The sequence below is a fragment of the Salvelinus alpinus genome, chromosome 7, assembly GCF_045679555.1.
Source record: "Salvelinus alpinus chromosome 7, SLU_Salpinus.1, whole genome shotgun sequence".
Taxonomy (NCBI): Eukaryota; Metazoa; Chordata; class Actinopteri; order Salmoniformes; family Salmonidae; genus Salvelinus; species Salvelinus alpinus.
In genome coordinates, this window is record NC_092092.1 from 78,820,998 (window position 1) to 78,836,641 (window position 15,644).

Sequence of the window (15,644 nt, forward strand, 5' to 3'; positions counted from 1 at the left end):
GTCATGATTAGTTGTTTGACTATCTAGAAGGATAATGGTCATGTCTAGTTGTTTGACTATCCGGAAGGGTAATGGTCATGATTAGTTGTTTGACTATCCAGAAGGATAATGGTCATGTCTAGTTGTTTGACTATCTAGAAGGATAATGGTCATGTCTAGTTGTTTGACTATCTAGAAGGATAATGGTCATGTCTAGTTGTTTGACTATCCAGAAGGATAATGGTCATGTCTAGTTGTTTGACTATCTAGAAGGATAATGGTCATGTCTAGTTGTTTGACTATCCAGAAGGATAATGGTCATGTCTAGTTGTTTGACTATCCAGAAGGATAATGGTCATGTCTAGTTGTTTGACTATCCAGAAGGATAATGGTCATGACTAGGAGTTTAACTATCCAGAAGGATAATGGTCATGATTAGTTGTTTGACTATCCAGAAGGATAATGGTCATGTCTAGTTGTTTGACTATCCAGAAGGATAATGGTCATGTCTAGTTGTTTGACTATCCAGAAGGATAATGGTCATGTCTAGTTGTTTGACTATCCAGAAGGATAATGGTCATGTCTAGTTGTTTGACTATCCAGAAGGATAATGGTCATGTCTAGTTGTTTGACTATCCAGAAGGATAATGGTCATGTCTAGTTGTTTGACTATCCAGAAGGATAATGGTCATGTCTAGTTGTTTGACTATCCAGAAGGATAATGGTCATGTCTAGTTGTTTGACTATCCAGAAGGATAATGGTCATGTCTAGTTGTTTGACTATCCAGAAGGATAATGGTCATGTCTAGTTGTTTGACTATCCAGAAGGATAATGGTCATGACTAGGAGTTTAACTATCCAGAAGGATAATGGTCATGATTAGTTGTTTGACTATCCAGAAGGATAATGGTCATGTCTAGTTGTTTGACTATCCAGAAGGATAATGGTCATGTCTAGTTGTTTGACTATCCAGAAGGATAATGGTCATGTCTAGTTGTTTGACTATCCAGAAGGATAATGGTCATGTCTAGTTGTTTGACTATCCAGAAGGATAATGGCCATGTCTAGTTGTTTGACTATCCAGAAGGATAATGGTCATGTCTAGTTGTTTGACTATCCAGAAGGATAATGGTCATGTCTAGTTGTTTGACTATCCAGAAGGATAATGGTCATGACTAGGAGTTTAACTATCCAGAAGGATAATGGTCATGATTAGTTGTTTGACTATCCAGAAGGATAATGGTCATGTCTAGTTGTTTGACTATCCAGAAGGATAATGGTCATGTCTAGTTGTTTGACTATCCAGAAGGATAATGGTCATGTCTAGTTGTTTGACTATCCAGAAGGATAATGGTCATGTCTAGTTGTTTGACTATCCAGAAGGATAATGGTCATGTCTAGTTGTTTGACTATCCAGAAGGATAATGGTCATGTCTAGTTGTTTGACTATCCAGAAGGATAATGGTCATGTCTAGTTGTTTGACTATCTAGAAGGATAATGGTCATGTCTAGTTGTTTGACTATCCAGAAGGATAATGGTCATGTCTAGTTGTTTGACTATCCAGAAGGATAATGGTCATGTCTAGTTGTTTGACTATCCAGAAGGATAATGGTCATGTCTAGTTGTTTGACTATCCAGAAGGATAATGGTCATGTCTAGTTGTTTGACTATCTAGAAGGATAATGGTCATGTCTAGTTGTTTGACTATCCGGAAGGGTAATGGTCATGTCTAGTTGTTTGACTATCTAGAAGGATAATGGTCATGTCTAGTTGTTTGACTATCTAGAAGGATAATGGTCATGTCTAGTTGTTTGACTATCCGGAAGGATAATGGTCATGATTAGTTGTTTGACTATCTAGAAGGATAATGGTCATGTCTAGTTGTTTGACTATCTAGAAGGATAATGGTCATGTCTAGTTGTTTGACTATCCGGAAGGGTAATGGTCATGATTAGTTGTTTGACTATCTAGAAGGATAATGGTCATGATTAGTTGTTTGACTATCTAGAAGGATAATGGTCATGTCTAGTTGTTTGACTATCCGGAAGGGTAATGGTCATGATTAGTTGTTTGACTATCCAGAAGGATAATGGTCATGTCTAGTTGTTTGACTATCTAGAAGGATAATGGTCATGTCTAGTTGTTTGACTATCTAGAAGGATAATGGTCATGTCTAGTTGTTTGACTATCCAGAAGGATAATGGTCATGTCTAGTTGTTTGACTATCTAGAAGGATAATGGTCATGTCTAGTTATTTGACTATCCAGAAGGATAATGGTCATGTCTAGTTGTTTGACTATCCAGAAGGATAATGGTCATGTCTAGTTGTTTGACTATCCAGAAGGATAATGGTCATGTCTAGTTGTTTGACTATCCAGAAGGATAATGGTCATGATTAGTTGTTTGACTATCCAGAAGGATAATGGTCATGTCTAGTTGTTTGACTATCTAGAAGGATAATGGTCATGTCTAGTTGTTTGACTATCCGGAAGGGTAATGGTCATGTCTAGTTGTTTGACTATCTAGAAGGATAATGGTCATGTCTAGTTGTTTGACTATCTAGAAGGATAATGGTCATGTCTAGTTGTTTGACTATCCGGAAGGGTAATGGTCATGATTAGTTGTTTGACTATCTAGAAGGATAATGGTCATGATTAGTTGTTTGACTATCTAGAAGGATAATGGTCATGTCTAGTTGTTTGACTATCCGGAAGGGTAATGGTCATGATTAGTTGTTTGACTATCCAGAAGGATAATGGTCATGTCTAGTTGTTTGACTATCTAGAAGGATAATGGTCATGTCTAGTTGTTTGACTATCTAGAAGGATAATGGTCATGTCTAGTTGTTTGACTATCCAGAAGGATAATGGTCATGTCTAGTTGTTTGACTATCTAGAAGGATAATGGTCATGTCTAGTTGTTTGACTATCCAGAAGGATAATGGTCATGTCTAGTTGTTTGACTATCCAGAAGGATAATGGTCATGTCTAGTTGTTTGACTATCCAGAAGGATAATGGTCATGTCTAGTTGTTTGACTATCCAGAAGGATAATGGTCATGTCTAGTTGTTTGACTATCCAGAAGGATAATGGTCATGATTAGTTGTTTGACTATCCAGAAGGATAATGGTCATGTCTAGTTGTTTGACTATCTAGAAGGATAATGGTCATGTCTAGTTGTTTGACTATCCGGAAGGATAATGGTCATGATTAGTTGTTTGACTATCTAGAAGGATAATGGTCATGTCTAGTTGTTTGACTATCTAGAAGGATAATGGTCATGTCTAGTTGTTTGACTATCCGGAAGGGTAATGGTCATGTCTAGTTGTTTGACTATCTAGAAGGATAATGGTCATGTCTAGTTGTTTGACTATCCAGAAGGATAATGGTCATGTCTAGTTGTTTGACTATCCAGAAGGATAATGGTCATGTCTAGTTGTTTGACTATCCAGAAGGATAATGGTCATGTCTAGTTGTTTGACTATCCAGAAGGATAATGGTCATGACTAGGAGTTTAACTATCCAGAAGGATAATGGTCATGATTAGTTGTTTGACTATCCAGAAGGATAATGGTCATGTCTAGTTGTTTGACTATCCAGAAGGATAATGGTCATGTCTAGTTGTTTGACTATCCAGAAGGATAATGGTCATGTCTAGTTGTTTGACTATCCAGAAGGATAATGGTCATGTCTAGTTGTTTGACTATCCAGAAGGATAATGGTCATGTCTAGTTGTTTGACTATCCAGAAGGATAATGGTCATGTCTAGTTGTTTGACTATCCAGAAGGATAATGGTCATGTCTAGTTGTTTGACTATCCAGAAGGATAATGGTCATGACTAGGAGTTTAACTATCCAGAAGGATAATGGTCATGATTAGTTGTTTGACTATCCAGAAGGATAATGGTCATGTCTAGTTGTTTGACTATCCAGAAGGATAATGGTCATGTCTAGTTGTTTGACTATCCAGAAGGATAATGGTCATGTCTAGTTGTTTGACTATCCAGAAGGATAATGGTCATGTCTAGTTGTTTGACTATCCAGAAGGATAATGGTCATGTCTAGTTGTTTGACTATCCAGAAGGATAATGGTCATGTCTAGTTGTTTGACTATCCAGAAGGATAATGGTCATGTCTAGTTGTTTGACTATCCAGAAGGATAATGGTCATGTCTAGTTGTTTGACTATCCAGAAGGATAATGGTCATGTCTAGTTGTTTGACTATCCAGAAGGATAATGGTCATGTCTAGTTGTTTGACTATCCAGAAGGATAATGGTCATGACAAGGAGTTTAACTATCCAGAAGGATAATGGTCATGATTAGTTGTTTGACTATCCAGAAGGATAATGGTCATGTCTAGTTGTTTGACTATCCAGAAGGATAATGGTCATGTCTAGTTGTTTGACTATCCAGAAGGATAATGGTCATGTCTAGTTGTTTAACTATCCAGAAGGATAATGGTCATGATTAGTTGTTTGACTATCCAGAAGGATAATGGTCATGTCTAGTTGTTTGACTATCCAGAAGGATAATGGTCATGTCTAGTTGTTTGACTATCCAGAAGGATAATGGTCATGTCTAGTTGTTTGACTATCCAGAAGGATAATGGTCATGTCTAGTTGTTTGACTATCCAGAAGGATAATGGTCATGTCTAGTTGTTTGACTATCCAGAAGGATAATGGTCATGTCTAGTTGTTTGACTATCCAGAAGGATAATGGTCATGTCTAGTTGTTTGACTATCCAGAAGGATAATGGTCATGTCTAGTTGTTTGACTATCCAGAAGGATAATGGTCATGTCTAGTTGTTTGACTATCCAGAAGGATAATGGTCATGTCTAGTTGTTTGACTATTCAGAGTCTAATAAATGGAGTGCTGCCTGACTCAGGACTCCCTCTTCGTCTTCTGTTGTCTCTTAACCAGACTGTATAATAGGAGAGATATTAATATAATAACCAGACTGTATAATAGGAGAGATATTAATATAATAACTAGACTGTATAATAGGAGAGATATTAATATAATAACTAGATTGTATAATAGGAGAGATATTAATATAATAACCAGACTGTATAATAGGAGAGATATTAATATAATAACTAGACTGTATAATAGGAGAGATATTAATATAATAACCAGACTGTATAATAGGAGAGATATTAATATAATAACCAGACTGTATAATAGGAGAGATATTAATATAATAACCAGACTGTATAATAGGAGAGATATTAATATAATAAATAGACTGTATAATAGGAGAGATATTAATATAATAACTAGACTGTATAATAGGAGAGATATTAATATAATAACCAGACTGTATAATAGGAGAGATATTAATATAATAACCAGACTGTATAATAGGAGAGATATTAATATAATAACCAGACTGTATAATAGGAGAGATATTAATATAATAACTAGACTGTATAATAGGAGAGATATTAATATAATAACTAGACTGTATAATAGGAGAGATATTAATATAATAATATAATAACTAGACTGTATAATAGGAGAGATATTAATATAATAATATAATAACTAGACTGTATACTAGGAGAGATATTAATATAATAACCAGACTGTATAATAGGAGAGATATTAATATAATAATATAATAACTAGACTGTATAATAGGAGAGATATTAATATAATAACCAGACTGTATAATAGGAGAGATATTAATATAATAACCAGACTGTATAATAGGAGAGATATTAATATAATAACCAGACTGTATAATAGGAGAGATATTAATATAATAACTAGACTGTATAATAGGAGAGATATTAATATAGTAACTAGACTGTATAATAGGAGAGATATTAATATAATAATATAATAACTAGACTGTATAATAGGAGAGATATTAATATAATAATATAATAACTAGACTGTATAATAGGAGAGATATTAATATAATAACTAGACTGTATAATAGGAGAGATATTAATATAATAACCAGACTGTATAATAGGAGAGATATTAATATAATAACCAGACTGTATAATAGGAGAGATATTAATATAATAACCAGACTGTATAATAGGAGAGATATTAATATAATAACCAGACTGTATAATAGGAGAGATATTAATATAATAACTAGACTGTATAATAGGAGAGATATTAATATAATAACTAGACTGTATAATAGGAGAGATATTAATATAATAATATAATAACTAGACTGTATAATAGGAGAGATATTAATATAATAATATAATAACTAGACTGTATAATAGGAGAGATATTAATATAATAACCAGACTGTATAATAGGAGAGATATTAATATAATAATATAATAACTAGACTGTATAATAGGAGAGATATTAATATAATAACCAGACTGTATAATAGGAGAGATATTAATATAATAACCAGACTGTATAATAGGAGATATATTAATATAATAACCAGACTGTATAATAGGAGAGATATTAATATAATAACTAGACTGTATAATAGGAGAGATATTAATATAATAACTAGACTGTATAATAGGAGAGATATTAATATAATAATATAATAACTAGACTGTATAATAGGAGAGATATTAATATAATAATATAATAACTAGACTGTATAATAGGAGAGATATTAATATAATAACCAGACTGTATAATAGGAGAGATATTAATATAATAATATAATAACTAGACTGTATAATAGGAGAGATATTAATATAATAACCAGACTGTATAATAGGAGAGATATTAATATAATAACCAGACTGTATAATAGGAGAGATATTAATATAATAACCAGACTGTATAATAGGAGAGATATTAATATAATAACCAGACTGTATAATAGGAGAGATATTAATATAATAACTAGACTGTATAATAGGAGAGATATTAATATAATAACCAGACTGTATAATAGGAGAGATATTAATATAATAACTAGACTGTATAATAGGAGAGATATTAATATAATAACCAGACTGTATAATAGGAGAGATATTAATATAATAACCAGACTGTATAATAGGAGAGATATTAATATAATAACCAGACTGTATAATAGGAGAGATATTAATATAATAACCAGACTGTATAATAGGAGAGATATTAATATAATAACCAGACTGTATAATAGGAGAGATATTAATGTAATCACCAGACTGTATAATAGGAGAGATATTAATATAATAACCAGACTGTATAATAGGAGAGATATTAATATAATAACCAGACTGTATAATAGGAGAGATATTAATATAATAACCAGACTGTATAATAGGAGAGATATTAATATAATAACCAGACTGTATAATAGGAGAGATATTAATATAATAACCAGACTGTATAATAGGAGAGATATTAATATAATAACCAGACTGTATAATAGGAGAGGTATTAATATAATAACCAGACTGTATAATAGGAGAGATATTAATATAATAACCAGACTGTATAATAGGAGAGATATTAATATAATAACTAGACTGTATAATAGGAGAGATATTAATATAATAACCAGACTGTATAATAGGAGAGATATTAATATAATAACCAGACTGTATAATAGGAGAGATATTAATATAATAACTAGACTGTATAATAGGAGAGATATTAATATAATAACTAGACTGTATAATAGGAGAGATATTAATATAATAACCAGACTGTATAATAGGAGAGATATTAATATAATAATATAATAACTAGACTGTATAATAGGAGAGATATTAATATAATAACCAGACTGTATAATAGGAGAGATATTAATATAATAATATAATAACTAGACTGTATAATAGGAGAGATATTAATATAATAACCAGACTGTATAATAGGAGAGATATTAATATAATAATATAATAACTAGACTGTATAATAGGAGAGATATTAATATAATAACCAGACTGTATAATAGGAGAGATATTAATATAATAACCAGACTGTATAATAGGAGAGATATTAATATAATAACCAGACTGTATAATAGGAGTGATATTAATATAATAACCAGACTGTATAATAGGAGAGATATTAATATAATAACCAGACTGTATAATAGGAGAGATATTAATATAATAACTAGACTGTATAATAGGAGAGATATTAATATAATAACCAGACTGTATAATAGGAGAGATATTAATATAATAACTAGACTGTATAATAGGAGAGATATTAATATAATAACCAGACTGTATAATAGGAGAGATATTAATATAATAACTAGACTGTATAATAGGAGAGATATTAATATAATAACCAGACTGTATAATAGGAGAGATATTAATATAATAACCAGACTGTATAATAGGAGAGATATTAATATAATAACCAGACTGTATAATAGGAGAGATATTAATATAATAACCAGACTGTATAATAGGAGAGATATTAATATAATAACCAGACTGTATTATAGGAGAGATATTAATGTAATCACCAGACTGTATAATAGGAGAGATATTAATATAATAACCAGACTGTATAATAGGAGAGATATTAATATAATAACCAGACTGTATAATAGGAGAGATATTAATATAATAACCAGACTGTATAATAGGAGAGATATTAATATAATAACCAGACTGTATAATAGGAGAGATATTAATATAATAACCAGACTGTATAATAGGAGAGATATTAATATAATAACCAGACTGTATAATAGGAGAGATATTAATATAATAACCAGACTGTATAATAGGAGAGATATTAATATAATAACCAGACTGTATAATAGGAGAGATATTAATATAATAACTAGACTGTATAATAGGAGAGATATTAATATAATAACTAGACTGTATAATAGGAGAGATATTAATATATTAATATAATAACCAGACTGTATAATAGGAGAGGTATTAATATAATAACCAGACTGTATAATAGGAGAGATATTAATATATTAATATAATAACCAGACTGTATAATAGGAGAGATATTAATATAATAACCAGACTGTATAATAGGAGAGATATTAATATAATAACTAGACTGTATAATAGGAGAGATATTAATATAATAACTAGACTGTATAATAGGAGAGATATTAATATAATAACTAGACTGTATAATAGGAGAGATATTAATATATTAATATAATAACCAGACTGTATAATAGGAGAGATATTAATGTAATAACCAGACTGTATAATAGGAGAGATATTAATATATTAATATAATTACCAGACTGTATAATAGGAGAGATATTAATATAATAACTAGACTGTATAATAGGAGAGATATTAATATAATAACTAGACTGTATAATATGAGAGATATTAATATATTAATATAATAACCAGACTGTATAATAGGAGAGATATTCATATTATAACCAGACTGTATAATATGAGAGATATTAATGTATTAATATAATAACCAGACTGTATAATAGGAGAGATATTAATATAATAACCAGACTGTATAATAGGAGAGATATTAATATATTAATATAATAACCAGACTGTATAATAGGAGAGATATTAATATAATAACTAGACTGTATAATAGGAGAGATATTAATGTAATAACCAGACTGTATAATAGGAGAGATATTAATATAATAACCAGACTGTATAATAGGAGAGATATTAATATAATAACCAGACTGTATAATAGGAGAGATATTAATATAATAACCAGACTGTATTATAGGAGAGATATTAATGTAATCACCAGACTGTATAATAGGAGAGATATTAATATAATAACCAGACTGTATAATAGGAGAGATATTAATATAATAACCAGACTGTATAATAGGAGAGATATTAATATAATAACCAGACTGTATAATAGGAGAGATATTAATATAATAACCAGACTGTATAATAGGAGAGATATTAATATAATAACCAGACTGTATAATAGGAGAGATATTAATATAATAACCAGACTGTATAATAGGAGAGATATTAATATAATAACTAGACTGTATAATAGGAGAGATATTAATATAATAACTAGACTGTATAATAGGAGAGATATTAATATATTAATATAATAACCAGACTGTATAATAGGAGAGGTATTAATATAATAACCAGACTGTATAATAGGAGAGATATTAATATATTAATATAATAACCAGACTGTATAATAGGAGAGATATTAATATAATAACCAGACTGTATAATAGGAGAGATATTAATATAATAACTAGACTGTATAATAGGAGAGATATTAATATAATAACTAGACTGTATAATAGGAGAGATATTAATATAATAACTAGACTGTATAATAGGAGAGATATTAATATATTAATATAATAACCAGACTGTATAATAGGAGAGATATTAATGTAATAACCAGACTGTATAATAGGAGAGATATTAATATATTAATATAATTACCAGACTGTATAATAGGAGAGATATTAATATAATAACTAGACTGTATAATAGGAGAGATATTAATATAATAACTAGACTGTATAATATGAGAGATATTAATATATTAATATAATAACCAGACTGTATAATAGGAGAGATATTCATATTATAACCAGACTGTATAATATGAGAGATATTAATGTATTAATATAATAACCAGACTGTATAATAGGAGAGATATTAATATAATAACCAGACTGTATAATAGGAGAGATATTAATATATTAATATAATAACCAGACTGTATAATAGGAGAGATATTAATATAATAACTAGACTGTATAATAGGAGAGATATTAATGTAATAACCAGACTGTATAATAGGAGAGATATTAATATAATAACCAGACTGTATAATAGGAGAGATATTAATATATTAATATAATAACCAGACTGTATAATAGGAGAGATATTAATATAATAACTAGACTGTATAATAGGAGAGATATTAATATAATAACTAGACTGTATAATAGGAGAGATATTAATATATTAATATAATAACCAGACTGTATAATAGGAGAGATATTAATATAATAACCAGACTGTATAATAGGAGAGATATTAATGTAATAACCAGACTGTATAAAAGGAGAGGTATTAATATAATAACTAGACTGTATAATAGGAGAGAAAATAATATAATAACTAGACTGTATAATAGGAGAGATATTAATATATTAATATAATAACCAGACTGTATAATAGGAGAGATATTAATATAATAACCAGACTGTATAATAGGAGAGATATTAATATAATAACCAGACTGTATAAAAGGAGAGATATTAATATAATAACCAGACTGTATAGTAGGAGAGATATTAATATAATAACCAGACTGTATAATAGGAGAGATATTAATATATTAATATAATAACCAGACTGTATAATAGGAGAGATATTAATATAATAACCAGACTGTATAGTAGGAGAGATATTAATATAATAACCAGACTGTATATTAGGAGAGATATTAATATAATAATATAATAACCAGACTGTATAATAGGAAAGATATTAATATAATAACCAGACTGTATAGTAGGAGAGATATTAATATAATAACCAGACTGTATAATAGGAGAGGTATTAATATATTAATATAATAACCAGACTGTATAATAGGAGAGATATTAATATAATAACTAGACTGTATAATAGGAGAGATATTAATATAATAACCAGACTGTATAATAATAGAGGAATAGCAGAAGTCTGGACTCTAGATACAATAACACAGGTCTAAAAATAAGTCTACTGTTGTCCCCTCCCTGTGTGTGTGTGTGTGTGTGTGTGTGTGTGTGTGTGTGTGTGTGTGTGTGTGTGTGTGTGTGTGTGTGTGTGTGTGTGTGTGTGTGTGTGTGTGTGTGTGTGTGTGTGTGTGTGTGTGTGTGTGTGTGTGTGTGTGTGTGTGTGTGTGTGTGTGTGTGTGTGTAAACCCACCCTGTCATACATGCAGGGCAGCATACCTGCTGGTCTGTGTCATAGACGTTGGTTACTCAGCACATAACATCCTCGATCAATGTGTTTGTGCTTGTGGCTCACCGGGAAACCGCACTACCAGAGAGCACTTCAGGGCAGAGAGAGAAAGTGAGAGAGAAAGTGAGAGAGAAAGTGAGAGAGAAAGTGAGAGACAGAAAGCCACAGAGAGACACAGAGAGACACAGAGAGAGACAGAGAGACAGAGAGAGATAAAGAGAAAAATAGAGAGAGACAGAGAGAGAGAGAAAAATAGAGAGAGACAGAGAGAGAGAGAGAAAGAGAGATGCACTGTTCTCTATTAGCCACAATTTTACCTCTCTTCTTGAGAGAGATGCTCCTTTGCCCCGTAATCATATCAGAACATTTGATTTGATTATTTCACTTTCTCAGACACACAAAGGTTAAATAGGCTCCAGGAATAATTGTATGAGTTATCTTGTTAAATAACCATACAGTCTCTGCCATTAAACAAATGTAATAAACAGTTAATTTACATTGAAACCCTATTGAAAGTACATGATAACAGTTAATTAACGCTACCACCCCTGGTTCTCAGGAAGGAGGGGGACGTTGTGGAGCGTCGTTGGAAGGACGTGAGGGTGGAGACTTCGTGAAGGTGGTGTCTAACGAGATCCTCCCAGCTGACCTGTTGCTTCTCCAGACCTCCGACCCTAACGGGGTGTGTCACGTTGAGACCGCCACCCTGGATGGAGAGACCAACCTCAAACAGAGACAGGTCGTCCCAGGACTCTACACACAGGTGACGATTAATGACAGTAAAGTCCCTGTTTTGAAAATGTAAGTTCTCACCGTTTCGTTATGAAAGGTCTCACTGTTTTATTATGAAAGGCCTCACCGTTTCATTATGAAAGGCCTCACCGTTTTATTATGAAAGGCCTCACCGTTTTATTATGAAAGGCCTCACTGTTTCATTATGAAAGGCCTCACCGTTTCATTATGAAAGGCCTCACTGTTTCATTATGAAAGGCCTCACTGTTTCATTATGAAAGGCCTCACTGTTTTATTATGAAAGGCCTCACTGTTTTATTATGAAAGGCCTCACCGTTTCATTATGAAAGGCCTCACCGTTTTATTATGAAAGGCCTCACCGTTTTATTATGAAAGGCCTCACTGTTTCATTATGAAAGGCCTCACCGTTTCATTATGAAAGGCCTCACTGTTTCATTATGAAAGGCCTCACTGTTTCATTATGAAAGGCCTCACTGTTTTATTATGAAAGGCCTCACTGTTTTATTATGAAAGGCCTCACCGTTTCATGATGAAAGGCCTCACCGTTTCATTATGAAAGGCCTCACCGTTTTATTATGAAAGGCCTCACTGTTTTATTATGAAAGGCCTCACCGTTTTATTATAAAAGGCCTCACTGTTTTATTATGAAAGGCCTCACTGTTTTATTATGAAAGGCCTCACCGTTTTATTATGAAAGGCCTCACTGTTTTATTATGAAAGGCCTCACCGTTTTATTATGAAAGGCCTCACTGTTTTATTATGAAAGGCCTCACCGTTTCGTTATGAAAGGCCTCACTGTTTCATTATGAAAGGCCTCACTGTTTTATTATGAAAGGCCTCACTGTTTTATTATGAAAGGCCTCATCGTTTTATTATGAAAGGCCTCACTGTTTTATTATGAAAGGCCTCTCTGTTTCATTATGAAAGGCCTCACCGTTTCGTTATGAAAGGCCTCACCGTTTCGTTATGAATGGCCTCACTGTTTTATTATGAAAGGCCTCACTGTTTTATTATGAAAGGCCTCACTGTTTTATTATGAAAGGCCTCACCGTTTTGACAACCAACATTCCAGCTCTGGGAAACTGTCCTTCCTGCCTTCTTCCTAAACAGTTTGAATGTGTGTATTTTTCTTTTCAGGGTTTTCCCTTTAAGCCTCAACACTTCAACAGCACAGTAGTCGTTGAAAAACCCAACGACAACCTCAATCATTTCAAAGGTTACATGTGAGTATCAGTAACAACAACAACAGCAACAACATCAACAACAACATCAACAACACAATTATACTGTTTCCAAAGAGTCCAACCAAACCAGTCATGTTGTGTATGAATGAAGCCAAGCTAAATGGATGAACTTCCCTTTACTGTATCTCTCCTGATGCTCTAAAAATAATCATTACTTTACGGCTCTAGCAGCTTCTCATCGACGTTCTTAGAGCCCCATAGCTTTTATAGCAGCTCCTATGTCCACTCTCCAGTCCAGTTAGGCCATAAAGGGAGAGAATTCATTATAGGGTGCGTCTAAAATTGCATCCTATTCCCTATGTAGTCCACTACTTTTGGACACACTACAGTGTCCTACATTTGGACGCACTACTTTTGGTTGCCATTTTGGACTCACCCATGGAGAATATATAGGGGGTAATGAATACCTAATGAGACGTGAGTGTAAAAGAATGGTCCCTACTCTGGGTCTCTCTGCAGAGAGACGGCTGATAACAGGAAGTTGGGCTTTGGGATTGACAGTCTGCTGCTGAGAGGGTGTACCGTCAGAAACACAGACCATGCAGCTGGGTTCATGGTGTACACAGGTGAATATGACCTCTGACCTCTGAGCTCTACTGTTACATCTTTACGTTCCTGGTTAAGTTATTACATTTATGAAGTTCTTTAATTTCCAGCAAATGGAACATTTGAGTCTTTAAATTGGAACACCAGAAAAGACAACTGAGTGAACACTTACCTGCTTACGACCACGTAGCGGCTCACTAGCGGCTCGCCGCTGGCCAAGTTGGCACTGCTACAACATTTTGCTCATCTCTTGTTTCAGGCCGTGAGACCAAGTCCATATGCTCCATAACTACAGACCCAGATACAACCGCAGCAGACTGGAACGCAAGATGAACATGGACGTGCTCTTCTGTGTCATTGTACTCTTCATGCCTTATAGGAGCGCTTGGTAAGTCGAACCTACAGTTCACCCCAAATCCAGTACCATACAGTCACGGTAACACAATATTTGAAGGATACACACCTACATAAAGACCTGATGATAATGTATTTGTAAACCATACCAAGCCGTATAGGAGAACTAGGTCAAGTTAACCTACCCTACATTAATTACCATACACTTACTACATCATATTGTACTAATACACCTTCCCTATCAACATATAGGTCTACGTACTGATATAGCCAAGACAACTGCATCTTCTAGCAATGCACTGTATAAAGAAGTTAAGTCCCAAATGGTACCTTATTCCCTACATAGTGCACTACTTTTGACCAGAGCCCCATAGGCCCTGGCTAAAATTAGTGGACTAAGTAGGGAATAGGGTGCCATTTGGGACACACTCAGATCCCAGGGTTAATAACTAGTTAACTAGACACTGGGCCTGATAGGACAGCTCAAAAAGCTTCTGCTCTTTTCTGTCCATATTAACACACGGATGGGTGGAAGAGGCAAGGCAGGCAAGGAGCAAGGAAGGAGGGCATGGTCAGAACAACACATTCACTAGCCACAGTTAATGTTCTCATCCACCTTTATAGGAAGACATTTAAACATTGATCAGGACCAGGTCGTAAGGTTAACATTCTAATCCATTGACCTTTATACACGCTGTCCCCACCGGCGAACCCTTTTTGGTTCCTGGTAGAACCCTTTTTGGTTCCAGTTAGAACTAATTTGGTGTCCATGTAGAACCTCTTTGCGTGAAGGGTTTTACATGGAACTCGAAAGGGTTCTTCTACCTGGAACCAAAAGGTTCTTCAAAAGGGTTCTCCTATGGCAAGGTTCAAGATTGCATTTTTTTTCTAAGAGTCTAAAAAGTA

General features: G+C 32.8%; 1 pseudogene; it reads left to right on the forward strand.

The window, feature by feature from the left end:
• The first annotated feature begins 11,884 nt into the window (after positions 1-11,884).
• Positions 11,885-15,644, forward strand: part of LOC139581942 (phospholipid-transporting ATPase VB-like) — a 152,872-nt pseudogene continuing 149,112 nt past the window's right edge.